The sequence below is a fragment of the Papio anubis genome, chromosome 9 (assembly GCF_008728515.1).
Source record: "Papio anubis isolate 15944 chromosome 9, Panubis1.0, whole genome shotgun sequence".
NCBI lineage: Eukaryota > Metazoa > Chordata > Mammalia > Primates > Cercopithecidae > Papio > Papio anubis.
In genome coordinates this window covers 63,864,804-63,879,043 of record NC_044984.1, presented here as the reverse complement: position 1 = coordinate 63,879,043, position 14,240 = coordinate 63,864,804, and the positions used below count along the sequence as shown (strand labels likewise).

Genomic DNA, 14,240 nt, shown 5'->3' with positions numbered 1-14,240 from the left:
AAATGGAGATGCTCAACAGACAAACAGAAATATAGGTGTGGAGATGGCAGAGAGATTTGGGAGTCGTCAGCTTACAGATCCAAGCATAGGGACAGATGAGACTGCCCAGTGCGAAGAAAAGTAAGACCTGCAGCAGCTCAGAAACACCAACATTTAAAGGAATTGTGAAAAAAAAAAAAAGAGTGAAAAAAAGCCCACAAGGAGACTGGACATTCACTCTCCAAGAAACAAGAGGAAAACCCCCAAGAGTGTGGTATCACAGAAGCCTAGGGGAAGACTGAGGCAAGGTGAGATGGGACTGAAAGAACATTGTCAAATCAATAAGGTAAGACTGTAGAAACCAGTGTGGAGAAGAAAATATTTAGCAATATGGAAGAGCAGAACAGAGACAGACAACTGTCTTCAAATTTCCATCTTATGGAATAATAGGCTTGATTTGCTCCTGAAATAGGAGACGGACCAAACAACAGAAGTCTATGCAAATGGAACAAAGTTCTATCTACCCAACAAATAACTGAGCTCCCTTTAAATGCTGAGTTACCAATCGCAGACAGTGTTTCAGTCGAGTCCATTACTGGTTAAGAAGTATGATGTTGTCTCTAAAAACAAAATGAATTAAATACACAAAATAACAACAACAAAGTTGTGATGATTTTTCTCTAAAAACTCAAGTGTGATGTTGTCTCTAAAAACAAAATGAATTAAATACACAAAATTAACAACAACAAAGACGTGATTTGAGTTTTCTTTCAATTGAAATAAATTTCAAGGACTAAACTAAATCTGAACTACTTTACATTAAAGGGAACAAAAAGACACAACAAAACAGCTTTAAAATACTTAAGAACTATAAAGCATATTTCTTAAGTTATTATTTCTGAAGTTATAAAATATTATATTCAATTAACTTTAAGTAAAACACATAAAAAAGATAAAAAGCATTTTTAACTTTGTAAGTCCAAAGTAAAACATTTAATATGATATAAAACCTCTAAAGTCTTCACCAAATTTTATGGTTGATTTTTAGCTGTACTAATTCTATTTAATGTCATTAAAATCTACCCAACTGAGTTTTCATAATTTTCTACCACTAAATAATTATGTTCTTCATTTCTCTCTTTGCTATATTTTTAAACTTGAAGCACATACGTGTATTTGTTTGTTTTAAGGTAGGGCTTAAAAGTTATCTGCAATGCTGTATATTTTCCATTTGACCCTTCAAAGCCGCTCTCTAACCTTCTCTACTCTACTCTGCGCCCTAGGAGCCTCACTCGCATGGAGGCACCAGCAGACCAGATTGGCTGTGGTTCCCTTCCTTACGGAGGTTCTTCTAGTAATGGCCCCTGTTAGGCAGCTCTCTCACATACTTATAGCTCTTGCTGACTCAGGTAATCACTTCCTCTCTCTTTCCCTTTTTAGACACCTAGGAGTGTTAAGAGCTGTTCCTAGCAGCCCAGTGTTCCTAGCAAACCTGGCTAACATCACGTGCTGATTTCCCTTAACCTGCCCATAATGTGTAAATAATCCCTTTATTAAATTCTTTTCCATTACAGGGTTCCTGCCAGAACCCTGACTTAAAGCAGTTGTTATTGATGTTTTCAATACAGTAATTATATATTACACTATAATCAGTGGAAAAGATACCTTATGAGAAAAGAGCCATGATCACCAGCTTTTACATTTCTTAGTCAAACCAACTAAACTAAGAATTGAAAATAAAAATTACCAACCTAAAAATGTTTGAGAGAAGGAATTACTTATTTTATTAAGATTAATATCCAAAAATCTTGCAGTCACCCTTCACACCTTACTCTCTCACATCCCATATCCAATCCATCAATCCTTTCAGATCTGTCTTCAAAATATGTCCAAGTTCAACCATTGCTTAACATTTCCACTATTTCTTCTCTGGTCCAAGTTACCAACATTTCTTTATGAATTTTTCCCAACTACCTTCTAATTGGTCTTTGCCTCTGATTGTCCTGCTCTAGTCTTTTCTCACCAGAGCAACCAGATTAATTGTTAAAAAGTATTAATACAGGAGCTTGGTGCAGTGGCTTACACCTGTAATTCCAGCAACTTGGGAGGCTGTGGTGGGTGGATCACTTGAGACCAGGAGTTTAAAACCAGCCTGGGCAACAGCACAAGAACCTATCTCTAAAAAATAAAAAAACAACTTAGCCAGATGTGGTGGTATGCACCTGTAGTCCTAGCTACTTATTAGGAGGCTGAGATGGAAGGATCCCTTGAGCCCAGAAGTCGGAGGCTGCAGTAAGCCATGACTGCGCCACTGTACTCTAGCCTGGGTGAGAAAACAAGATCCCGACTCAAAAAAAAAAAAAAAAAAAGTATTAATGGATATTTTTCTGAAAATGGCAAAAATCATAACTCTCAAAAAACAGTAAAGCAAACATATGTCAAAGATATAATTTAACTCATTAATAATAGAATTAGTAAGACGTTACAACTGGTTCAGAGGAACATTCCAACAACTACACATACATAGGGAATAAGGAGTTCTGAAAGAAATTTACAAATAGATGCAAAACAGGTATATTCACAGGTAATATCAACTGCATTCTACTGGGGATAATTTATATTTATTTTCATGAATAAGATTTACTTGCATTTTCTACTTTTTTATTGTGGTAAAATACACATAAAATTTACCATCTTAACTATCCATCATCCATCTCTGTAACTCTTTTTTTCTTTTCGAGACAGGGTCTCACTCTGTCAACTAGGCGGGAGGGCAGTGATGTGACCATAGCTCACTGCAGCCTTGACATCCTGCGCTCAAGGGATTCTCCCTTCTCAGCCTCTCAATTAGCTAGGACCACTGGCACATCCCACCATGTGCGGTTAACTTTTTAATGTTTTGTAGAGGCAAGGTCTCACTATGTTGCCTAGGCTTCTTTTCATCTTGTAAAACTGAAACTCCACAGCTGTTAAACAGTAACTCCCTCCTCCTCCCATCCCCTGACAACAACCATTCTACTTTCTCTCTAATTTTGACTATACTACCTCCTTCACATAAGTAGAATCACATAGCATTTGTCTTTGTGTGACTGGCTTATTTCACTTAGCGTAATGTCTTCAAGGTTCATCCATGACGTAGCATATTACAGAATTTCCTTCCTTTTTAAGGCTGAATGATATTCCACTGCATCTATATACCACATTTTACTTACCCATTCATCTGTCAATGAACACTTGGGTTGCTTCCACCTTTTGGCTACTGTGTACAAATAGATATGGGTGTACAAATACCTTAAGACCCTGCCTTTGGTTCTTTTGGATATACTCAGAAGTTGAATTGCTGCATCATATGGTAATTCTGTTTTTAATTTTTTGAGGACCACAAAACTGTACCATTTTATATTCTCACCAACAGTGCATAAGGTTTCCAATTTTTCCACGTCCTCACCAACATTTGTTACTATTTTTTAAAAAAATAATAGCCATCTGTGGCCAGGTGCAGTGGCTCACACCTGTAATCCCAGCACTTTGGGAGGCTGAAGTAGGCGAATCTTGAGGCCAGGAGTTTGAGACAAGCCTGGACAACAGGGTAAAACCCCATCTCTACTAAAAATACAAAAATTAACCAGGCATGGTGGCACATATCTGTAATCCCAGCACTTTGGGAGGCCAAGGTGAGTGGATCACTTGAGGCCAGGAGTTCGAGACCAGCCTGGGTAACACAGCGAAACCCTGTCTCTACTAAAAATACAAAAATTAGCCAGGTGTGGTAGTGCACACCTATAGTCCCAGTTACTTGGGAGGCTGAGATGTAAGAATCACTTGAATCTGGGAGGCGGAAGTTGCAGTGAGCTGAGATCATACCACTGCGCTCCAGCCTGAGCAATACAGCGAAACTCCGTCTCAAAAAAAAAAAAAAAAAAAGAGTAGTGTGAGGGTAATATAATGAGGATGAGGGTAGTATCTCACTGTATTTCTTATTTGCATTTCTCTAATAATTGGTGACGTTAAACACCTTTTCATATGCTTACTGGCCTTTGTATATCTTCTTTGGTGTAATGTCTATTCAAGTCCTTGGCCCATTTTTAAATTAGTTTTTGGTTTTGAGTTTCAAAAGTTTTTTCTTGCATTGTTTGTGCCTTTGGTGTTACATCCAAGACACCACTGCCAAATTCAATGTCATGAAGCATTTGCCCTACATTTCCTTACAACAGTTGTACACTTTTGATTCATTTTAAGTTAATTTTTGTATATAGTGCTAGATGAAGGTCCAACTCCATTATTTTGTATGTAGATATCCAGTTTTTCCAGCATCACTTGTTGAAGAGACTGTCTGTTTCCCACTGAATAGTCTTGGTACCCTTGTCAAAAATTATTTGCCCATATATGCAAGTGTTTATTTCTGGGTTTTTTGTTTTTTTTTGTTTTTTGTTTTTTGAGACGCGGTTTCGCACTGTCACCCAGGCTGGAGTGCAGTGGCACGATCTCTGCTCACTACAACCTCCGTCTCCTAGGTTCAAGCAATTCTCCTGCTCAGCCTCCCAAATAGCTGGGATTACAGGCCTCCACCACGACGCCCAGCTAATTTTTTGTATTTTTAGTAGAGACAGGGTTTCACCATGTTGGCCAGGCTGGTCTCGAACTCCTGACCTCGAGATTCACCTGCCTTGGCCTCCCAAAGTGCTGGGATTACAGGTGTGAGCCACCACGCCGGTCTATTTCTGGGTTCTCTATTCTATTCCATTGGGCTATATGTCTGCCTAAATTTATGCCAATACCATGCTGTTTGATTACTGTAGCTTTGTAGTAAGTTTTGAAATCAGGAAGTGTGAATCAACAGCTTTGTTCTTCTTTTTCAAGATTGTTTTAGCTATTGACAGTCCCTTGATATTCCATATGAATTGTAGGATGGGCTTTTCTAATTTTGCAAAAATCGTCATTGCGGTTTTGATAGGAATTGCACTGATTCTGTAGATTATTTTTAGTATTCATATCTTAACAATATGAAGGCTTCCAATCCATGAAAAGCAGAAGTTTTTCATTTATTTAATTTCTTTGAGCAATGTTTTATAGTTTTTGCTGTAAAAATCTTTCACTTCTTTGGTTAATTCGTATTTTATTCTTTTTGATGCTATTGTAAACAAAATTGTTTTCTTAATTTCCTTTTAGTATTGTTCATTGTTAGATGAAACTGCTAACGCTTTAGGGTTTTCTACATATAAGATCGTATCATCTGTAAACAGAGATTACTTCTTTCCAATTTGGATGGCTTTTCTTTTTCTTGCCTAATTGCTCTGGCTAGAATACCCATTACAATATTTAATAGAATTGGTGAAAGTGGGAATCCTTGCCTTGTTCCTGATCTCAGAGGAAAATCTCTTTTCAGTCTTTCACCACTGAATATGACATTCACTGTATTTTTCATATACAGCTTTTACTATGTTGAAGTAGTTTCCTTTTATTATTTATTTATTTATTTATTTTTTCAAGATGGAGTCAGGCTGGAGTGCAGTGGCATGATCTTGGCTCACTGCAACCCCCTCCTCCTAGGTTCAAGTGATTCTCCTGCCTCAGCCTCCTGAGTAACTGGGATCACAGGTGCACGCCACCAGGCCCAGCTAATTTTTACATTTTTAGTAGAGATGGGATTTCACCATGTTGGCCAGGCTGGTATCAAACTCCTAATCTCAAGTGACTCACCCACCTTAGTCTCCCAAAGTGCTAAAATTACAGGCATGAGCCACCACACCTGGTTCTTTTTATTTCTAATTTTAGTGTTTTTCTTTTTTAATCATGAAAGGATGCTGAATTTTGTCAAATGTTTTTTCTGCATCAATTGACACGATCATGTGGTTTTCTCCCATTCATACTTTTAATGCATACATTACATTGAACAATTTTCATATGTTGAACCATCTATGCATTCCAGGAATAAGTCCCACTTGATCATGGTATATAATCTCACTGATATGCTGCTGAATTTGGTTTCACTAGTATTTTGTTGAGGATTTTAACATCAATATTTATGATTCAATCGCATTTTTAAGAAGTTTTCTGTTAAGTTCCAGTACTCTAAAAAAAAAAAAAAGCCTTCCTACTCCGCCCCTGCCCTGCCCACAAAATGAGCCAGAGATAAACTCAATGGCTGAGCTAGACAGGACACCCATTTGCCATTTTTTTGTCCACTTCAATGTGGTTCACAATTTTTCCTGACAAAATCCTGTAATGGCTCCCCCTATTCCTCTGAAAATAAAAATTAAGGACTTTTCAATGGTCTCTATGAGATCCTAACATTTTCTGCCTCTCCCGTTCCACTACTGATCATTTACTTTAAAATTCTTCACTCTCCATACTCTGCTCCAGCCACAACGGCCTCCTTGCTGTTTCTAGAATACACTAAGTATGTTCCTATCTCAGGTCCTTTGCAACTACTGTTCCTTGTACCTGGAATGCTCTTCTACCAGATATCAGCATAGTTTCCTCCTTCACTTGCTTCAGGTTTTTGTTCACAAATCAATTTATTAAAGAATTTTCCTGAGCACTCTACATATGAAATAGATAAGCCCTTACCCACTAGCCTATGATGATACACCTTTTCCTCTTTCCCTACTACATTGTTCTCAAAATGCCTTACCACCAAGTGGCATACTACATATTGACTTGTTTTTTTATTCTCTATCTTCACTCCACTGCCGCCACAAAACGTAAACTCCATAGTGGCAAAGATTTTGTTTTGTTCACTGAAATATCCTCAGTGCCTGAAGAGTGCCAGACAGATATTAAATGCTTAATAAGTTTTAGTTGAATGAATATCAGATATTGTTTAAAAATAGCAACATTCTTATTCATAAAATTTGTTCCTGAATTTCTGCAATGTACAAACATATCAATAAAACTACAACCAAATGCTTTTACATTTTTACTTATTGACATATGTTACTTAATAGTTACTTATTGAGATGACTTGCAAAAATGGGGCTCAAAATTATCACTTAGATTTGTCTGTACACTGACAGCTATCTCAAGAAAAATAATTTGAAATTTAAGAAACAGTATCACAAAATTTCTTTTAGAAGCAATGTTACCATGTTGTTATCAAAGTGAGCAAGTATACTCGTAAGACTGAGGTAGCACCAGATGTTTTCCTTTTTGTACTATAGATTCAAAAACTGTCATTTGGATTATAGTTATTATAGCAGATGTAACTCCTGAAGACTCTACCTGGGTAAGTCAACCGCCTGAGAGTCATTATCCAAGCCACACTATCTCCTCCAAGCTAGGTCACTCTTTGACATTTTGCAGTCTTGGGATGAGCCTAGGTGAAGATACTCTAGGAGTAAAGCAATTGTTTATGTTGGATTTCTCATCCTACAACTTTTCCTAAGCTCTTTCATTTTCTAACATTAAAAGGTACTTAATATTAACTAGAATTTACTTTGAATATATTTGAACTACCTGCCATATGCAATTCCAACACCAACATCTTTGATCTGAGTTATTTCAGTGAAAACAGAAATATGGTTACATATGGTTGAAAGTACAAGTTTGGAACATCACAGACCAATGAAATAATGGTTTAGCTACAAACAATATTAGTTTAAATATTTTTTCTTTACATACCCTGATTCATTCAAAAATCTGTTTGAAAAAATAAAGAATTTCAGAGCTAGTCTTTTTTCTGTATACTTTTTTCCTGTATACTTTAATAACCTCTAGATTACTTACAATACAAATGCTATCTAAACAGTTGTTATGCTGTATTTTGTAATTTTTTAAACTGCTTTCTATTTCAAATAATTTCAATCCGTGGCTGATTGAATTTGCAGGTGTGCAACCTATGGATACAAACAACCAACTATAAATCAAAGGTAAAGGCATCATAAAGTAAGGTTTTAAATTCCTCTAGTTGATAAGGTTGAACCTGTTTACGATTGGGTCTGACAGCATGTACATTTTCACTTTTTAATTAGAATGCTGCAAATTAGTATGTTTGTTATACTAAGTATGTCCGTCAGTAAAGAAAAATATTCAGAACATACTCCCCCGCCATCTACATCTGGTTTTAGAGGCAATAAATGCTTCTAATATATGGCCCTGATAACACCTGCTTTAATAATAAAAAGATAATCAAATCATCTTTCGAGTGTGTGAGGAAAAATTCTGAAAATGGAGAAATAACTTATCTGAAACCAATCTCTTTAAATTATAAAAAATGTGTTAGAATTACATCAAAGCATAAGACTTTTTACATAAAGTTACTAAATTTATATCAAAACCACTTCCCCTGAATTAACAATAATACAGTGTTACTTTTTTTTTTTTTTGAGACAGGGTCTCACCTTGTCACCCAGGCTGGAGTGCAGTGGTACAATCTTGGCTCACTGCAACCTCCACCTTGAGGGTTCAAGTGATCATCCTGCCTCAGTCTCCTGAGTAGCTGGGACTACAAACACATGCCACCGCACCTGGCTAATTTTTGTATTTTAGTATGTTTTATTTTTTATTTATTTATTTTTTTGAGATGGAGTTTCGCTCTTGTTGCCCAGGTTGGAGTGCAATGGCATGATCTCGGCTCACCCCATCCTCCTCCTCCCAGGTTCAAGCAATTCTCTTGCCTCAGCCTCCCGAGTAGCTGGGATTACTGGCATGTGCCACCATGCCCAGCTAATTTTGTATTTTTAGTAGAGACGGGGTTTCTCCATGTTGGTCAGGCTGGTCTCGTACTCCTGACCTCAGGTGATCCGCCCACCTCGGCCTCCCAAAATGCTGGGATTACAGGTGTGAACCACCACGCCTGGACTACTTTTTGTATTTTTAATAGTGAAGGAGTTTTGTCATGTTGCCCAGGTTGGTCTCAAACTCCCGGACTCAAGAGATCCACCTCCCTCAGCTTCCTAAAGTACTAGGATTACAGGTGTGAGCCACTGCACCTGGCCCAGTGTTACTTTTGTACCAGTAACTATACTAGAATACAGACTAACTGGGCCTAATAACATTAATGCTATATTCTTTATTTTTACAGAGTAGGCCAAATACACACATATACACATACTTCCTTTAAAACAAAAACAGCTAAATTATACATTCTAAGGTATTTTGTATAATTTTCATAAGAATTTTGGTTACCATGAAGTTTAAAAATTTGAAATATTAAAGAAGTTAAGATTTTAATAAACACAACTTTCTACCGTTTGTGTGAGTAGGCCTTCAGATGGCAGCAAATGCAATAAACGTTGGCCCTGTTTGTAAGAACTGCTTATCTGATATCCTCTTTTACTAAATTTTTTAAAACGTGGGTTGCTCCAGGGGAAACACGCATTCAAGAGTGGGATGTGATCTAAAATCAAATAAAAGTTGCAAAGTAGGTGACTTCTAGGTTTAAAAAAATACTTGAGGGACTCAGTTTTGTGGTTTTTTTAAAAAACAAACTTCATTACATTTAGTCATCATGTCTCTTAAGGATCCTCTTGGCAGTAACAGTTTTTCAGATTTTTCTTGTTTTTGATTATCCTGACCATCTTCAGGAGCACTGGTAAAATATTTTGGAGAATGCCTCTCCTCTCTTGGAATTTGACAGTTTTCTCATAATTAGACTGGGAGTATGGAATTTGGGGAGGAGGATCACAGAGATAAAGTGCCATTTTTATCACAACATAGCCCTTGAAACATATTATCAACATGACTTATCACTGTTGATGTTACCCCTGACAACCTACCTGGCTGTCAGATTTCTCCACTGTGAAGTTACTTCTCCCTGAACTCTTCTGTACTTCTTGGAAGAAGTACTGAACTTCTTGGAAGGAAGGCATGCACAGCCCACACTTAAGGATTAGGGAATTGTGTCTCACCATGATGAAGGTGGAGTATTGACAAATTATTTGGAGTTCTTCTGTACAGGAGATTTGTCTCTTCTCCATTTATTTATTTATTTATTTATTTAATCACTTATTCATATCAGTATCAGCCCGTGGATATTCATTTTATACTCTGGGTTATAATCCAATACTACTTTATACTTTACTTATTTTCTTCTTCAAATTATTCCAACTTTGATCATTGTGAGCCCTTTTAAGTGACTCCTATGCCCCTTTGACATAGTCCCATTTTGTGGGTTTTTTGTTAAAGCCCTTCTTTACTTTTTTTTTTGGCACTATAAGATGTTCTAAGCTGATCTTGTCTATCTTTTTATTATTTTTTGAGATAGAGTCTCACACTGTCAGCCAGGCTGGAGTGCGGTGGCACGATCTTGGCTCCCTGCAACCTCCACCTCCTGAGTTCAAGTGACTCTCCTGCCTCAGCCTCCCGAGTAGCTGGGATTACAGGTGCCCGCCACCCTGCCCAGGTAATTTTTTGTATTTTTAGTAGAGATGGGGTTCCACCATGTTGGCCAGGCTGGTCTTGAACTCCTGACCTTGTAATTTGCCCGCCTCAGCCTCCCAAAGTGGATCTTAGACGTCTGTTTCTTGCCCTAGTCCTAGATCGAGCCATTTTTCCAAGGAACCCTGGTCCTTAAGGAGAAGGGTACAGATTCAGCATCCCTAATTGGAAAATCTGAGAATTTCTGAGCACCAACATGACACCACAGGTGGAAAATTTCACACCCGACTTCACATGATGCGTGCACAAAATTATTTAAAATATTGTATAAATCACCTTCAGGCTATGTGTATAAGGCATATATGAAACATAGATGAATTTCGTGTTTAGACTTGAGTCCCATCCCCAAGATATCTCACTATGTATATGCAAATACTTAGAAATAAAAAAAAAACCCTGAAATTCAAGCAGGCACAGTGCTCATGCTTGTAATCCCAGCACTTTGGGAGGCCAAGAACAGCCTGGAGTTCAAGAACAGCCAGGAGTTCAAGAACAGCCTGGCCAGCATGATGAAACCCTATCACTACTAAAAATACAAAAAATTAGCCAGGCATGGTGGTGTGTTCCTGTGATCCCAGCTACTTGGGAGGCTGAGGCAGAAGTTGCAGTGAGCCGAGATCATGCCACTGCACTCCAGCCTGGGCAATAGAGTGAGACTCTGTCTCAAAACAAAACAAAACACCCTGAAATCCAAAACACATCTGATCCCAAGCATTTAGAATAAGGATAAGGATAATCAACTAGTATTAGAAACCAAGATTTGGGTTCTTGGTGTGCTCTTGCTATCGGGTGTCACTGCATCTAGGAGGGCCTCTGTGTAACTAAATTTTATGTTATTTTGTGAGGAATCTGCATAACAAAATATAGAAATAAACTCATGGAGAATAGACTAAGACCATGAAGTTGAAAGATTATACAATTATAGATAGGGTATTATCACTTTTTATGAATGTGTTTTGAAAATAATGCATCTGAGTAATATAAGGGAACCTAAATTTTTAAAAATATAAACTTAAAACATGTCATTTTTGTTGCAAAGAGAAAAAGGTGACAAATGTATAATGTCAGGAATAAAAGAGGAAGTTCAGTAGAATCCATCTTAATTCAAATGGACATGAAGTTAGTTGGATAATGCAGGAAATTAAAACACACATACCACCCTCACACACACTCCTTACCTTAAACATTTTATTTTAGCTTAAACATATAAAAAGGCATGAATTTACCAAACTTAAGGCCAGGGCCTTTTTTTGTTAATGGGAGATGGCTGATTAGAATTCTGTATTATGTTTCTCATACAAACCTTACCTAAGTTGTATGTTATTTGAAATGGATCAAGGGATTCTATTTCTAGCAACATGGTAGGTTAGATGTCCAGACTGACTCTACTGCTGGAATCTACAATGCTTTATATACATATTTTTAAGATTTCATTATTAAATGTTTTCCTAATCTGGCACAAATGTAAAAAGCTACGAAAGGTGGCTCTTGACTTTAAGGTAATTTCATCATGCTGCTTAGAAAACTGCAGACTGCGGGAGACAGACTATATAGTCCAAGACTGCCTTGCATACAGTTGCAAATCCCCAAATCCACAAAGTACAAATGAATGAGCAGCAAACCTACCTTGTAGAAGGTGACAGCAAGTAAACTTGCCTGCTTGACCTTGACGCTGGTAAAAAGAAGAAAATCTCCTGCAAGAATTTATAACTATAAGCCAGCTCTTAAATGAGTTTGTGGAGACGAAAAAGGACAAAAAGGCATAACATGAAAAACAGACTATATGTCTAATTAGAGTTATAGAAGGAGAAAATAAGAGGCATTATTCAAAGAGATAATGGTTACGAATTTTCCACAATTATTCAAAGACATTATTATTATCCTTAGATCCAGGAACTCCCAAAGAATCCCAAGTGGGATTACAAAAAATAAAATGAGGAAATGAAAAAAATAATGCCTCAATACATTATACAAAACTGCAAAACACTAAATGGGAAGGAAAAAAAGGCTTAAGACAGCCAAATAAAAGGGTGATTACTTACAAAGGAAGGGCAATTAAGACTTCTCAACAGCAATACTGGCAGTCAAAGGACTGGAATAATGTCTTCAATATGATGAGAAAACAGAATTCTACACACAGAGAAACTACCTTTCAAGAATGAAGTTGAAATAAAGACATCTTTAGACAAAGAAAAAAGTGTCTTTTTCACCAAAGGATCTTCACTGAAAAATTCTAAAGAACATACTTCAGGTAGAAAAAAAATTATCATAGACAAAAGGTCTCAGATCCAAAAAGGAACAATGAGCCAAGAAAACAGTAATTAGGTATATAAATTTAAACAAAGGTTTACTACCTGAAACAGTAATTTGTCTAAAATTCTGTATGTATGCATAAGAAGAATATGCCAAAACTAAGATAACAGACAACAATCTTACAGGTTGAGAGGAAGACAACCAGAGCGTACTAAGTTACTACATTATTCAGGAATAGATTAAAGATACTAATTTGGACTTTTCTAAGAAAAGCATGTTAAAATAGCCAGAGCAACCACTAAAAGAATAAATAATATATTAATTATAAACAAATATACATGCATGCAAGGTATGGAGAGGAGATGGAATGAGACAAACATATATGTCTAACTCAATACAAAAGACTGGCAAGAATGAGAGGAAGAATCGGATAAACAGAAAAACCACAGAAGGGGACAGAAATATATGTAAATCAGAGCTGGGCATGATGGCTTACATCTGTAATTCCAACACTCTGGGAGGCTGAGGCAGGAGGAACGCTTGAGTCCAGGAATTCAAGACCAACTTAGGCAACATAGTGGGATACCATCTCTAAAAAATTAAAAAATCAGCCCAGCATAGTGGCGCATGCCTGTGATCCCAGCTACCTGAGGGGCTGAGGTGGGAGGATCGTTGACAGCAGCAGATAGAGGCTAGAGTAAGCCATGATCGTGCCACTGCACTCCAGCCTGCGCAACAGAGCGAGATCTTGTCTCAAAAAAAGAAAAAAAAAGTTTAAAAAAAAAAAAATCTAAATCTATCAGTAACACAATTGACTGAAATTCTCCAGTTAAAAAATAAAGATTGTCATTCAGAACAAAAATAAAACTCAATCTTATTCTATTTACAAAACTCCAACGAAAATACACGAAAAACTAAAGAATGAAAATACTGGCCAGGTGCGGTGGCTCACGCCTGTAATCCCAGCACTTTGGGAGGCTGAGGTGGGTGATCACCTGAGGTCAGGAATTCGAGACTGACCTGGCCAACATGGGAAACCCCATCTCTACTAAAAAAACAGAAATTAGCCAGGCATGGTGGTGCGTGTATGTAATCCCAGCGACTCAGGATGTTGAGGCACAAGAATTCCTTGAACCTAGGAGATGGAGGTTGCAGTGAGCTGAGATTGCGCCACTGCACTCCAGCCTGGGTGACAGAGTGAGACTTCGTTTCAAAAAAAAAAAAAAAAAAAGAATGAAAATACTACACTAACCAAAAGAAAACTACACTAGCTATATTAATCCAAGAAAACAACAATAATAACAATTTTTAAAAAATGTAGGCCGGGCGCGGTGGCTCAAGCCTGTAATCCCAGCACTTTGGGAGGCCGAGACGGGCGGATCACGAGGTCAGGAGATCGAGACCATCCTGGCTAACACGGTGAAACACCGTCTCTACTAAAAATACAAAAAACTAGCCGGGCGAGGTGGCGGGCGCCTGTAGTCCCAGCTACTCCGGAGGCTGAGCCAGGAGAATGGCGTAAACCCGGGAGGTGGAGCTTGCAGTGAGCTGAGATCCGGCCACTGCACTCCAGCCCGGGCTACAGAGCAAGACTCCGTCTCAAAAAAAAAAAAAAAAAAAAAAAAATGTAA

General features: G+C 37.6%; 1 protein-coding gene across 4 annotated transcripts in view; it reads right to left on the bottom strand.

Moving 5' to 3' along the window:
• FRS2 (fibroblast growth factor receptor substrate 2) overlaps positions 1–14,240 on the bottom strand; it is a 111,092-nt gene that overhangs the window by 30,896 nt on the left and 65,956 nt on the right. Inside the window, exon 4 of one of the 4 annotated variants that reach the window (XM_031650614.1) lies at positions 11,983–12,050. The exons of 2 other annotated variants lie outside the window; for them this stretch is intronic. The gene's annotated coding sequence lies outside the window, so the exon portion shown is untranslated. Of the gene's footprint in view, positions 1–11,982; positions 13,154–14,240 lie in introns of those variants that run through there. One more of the 4 variants, XM_031650616.1, reaches the window with a different exon arrangement.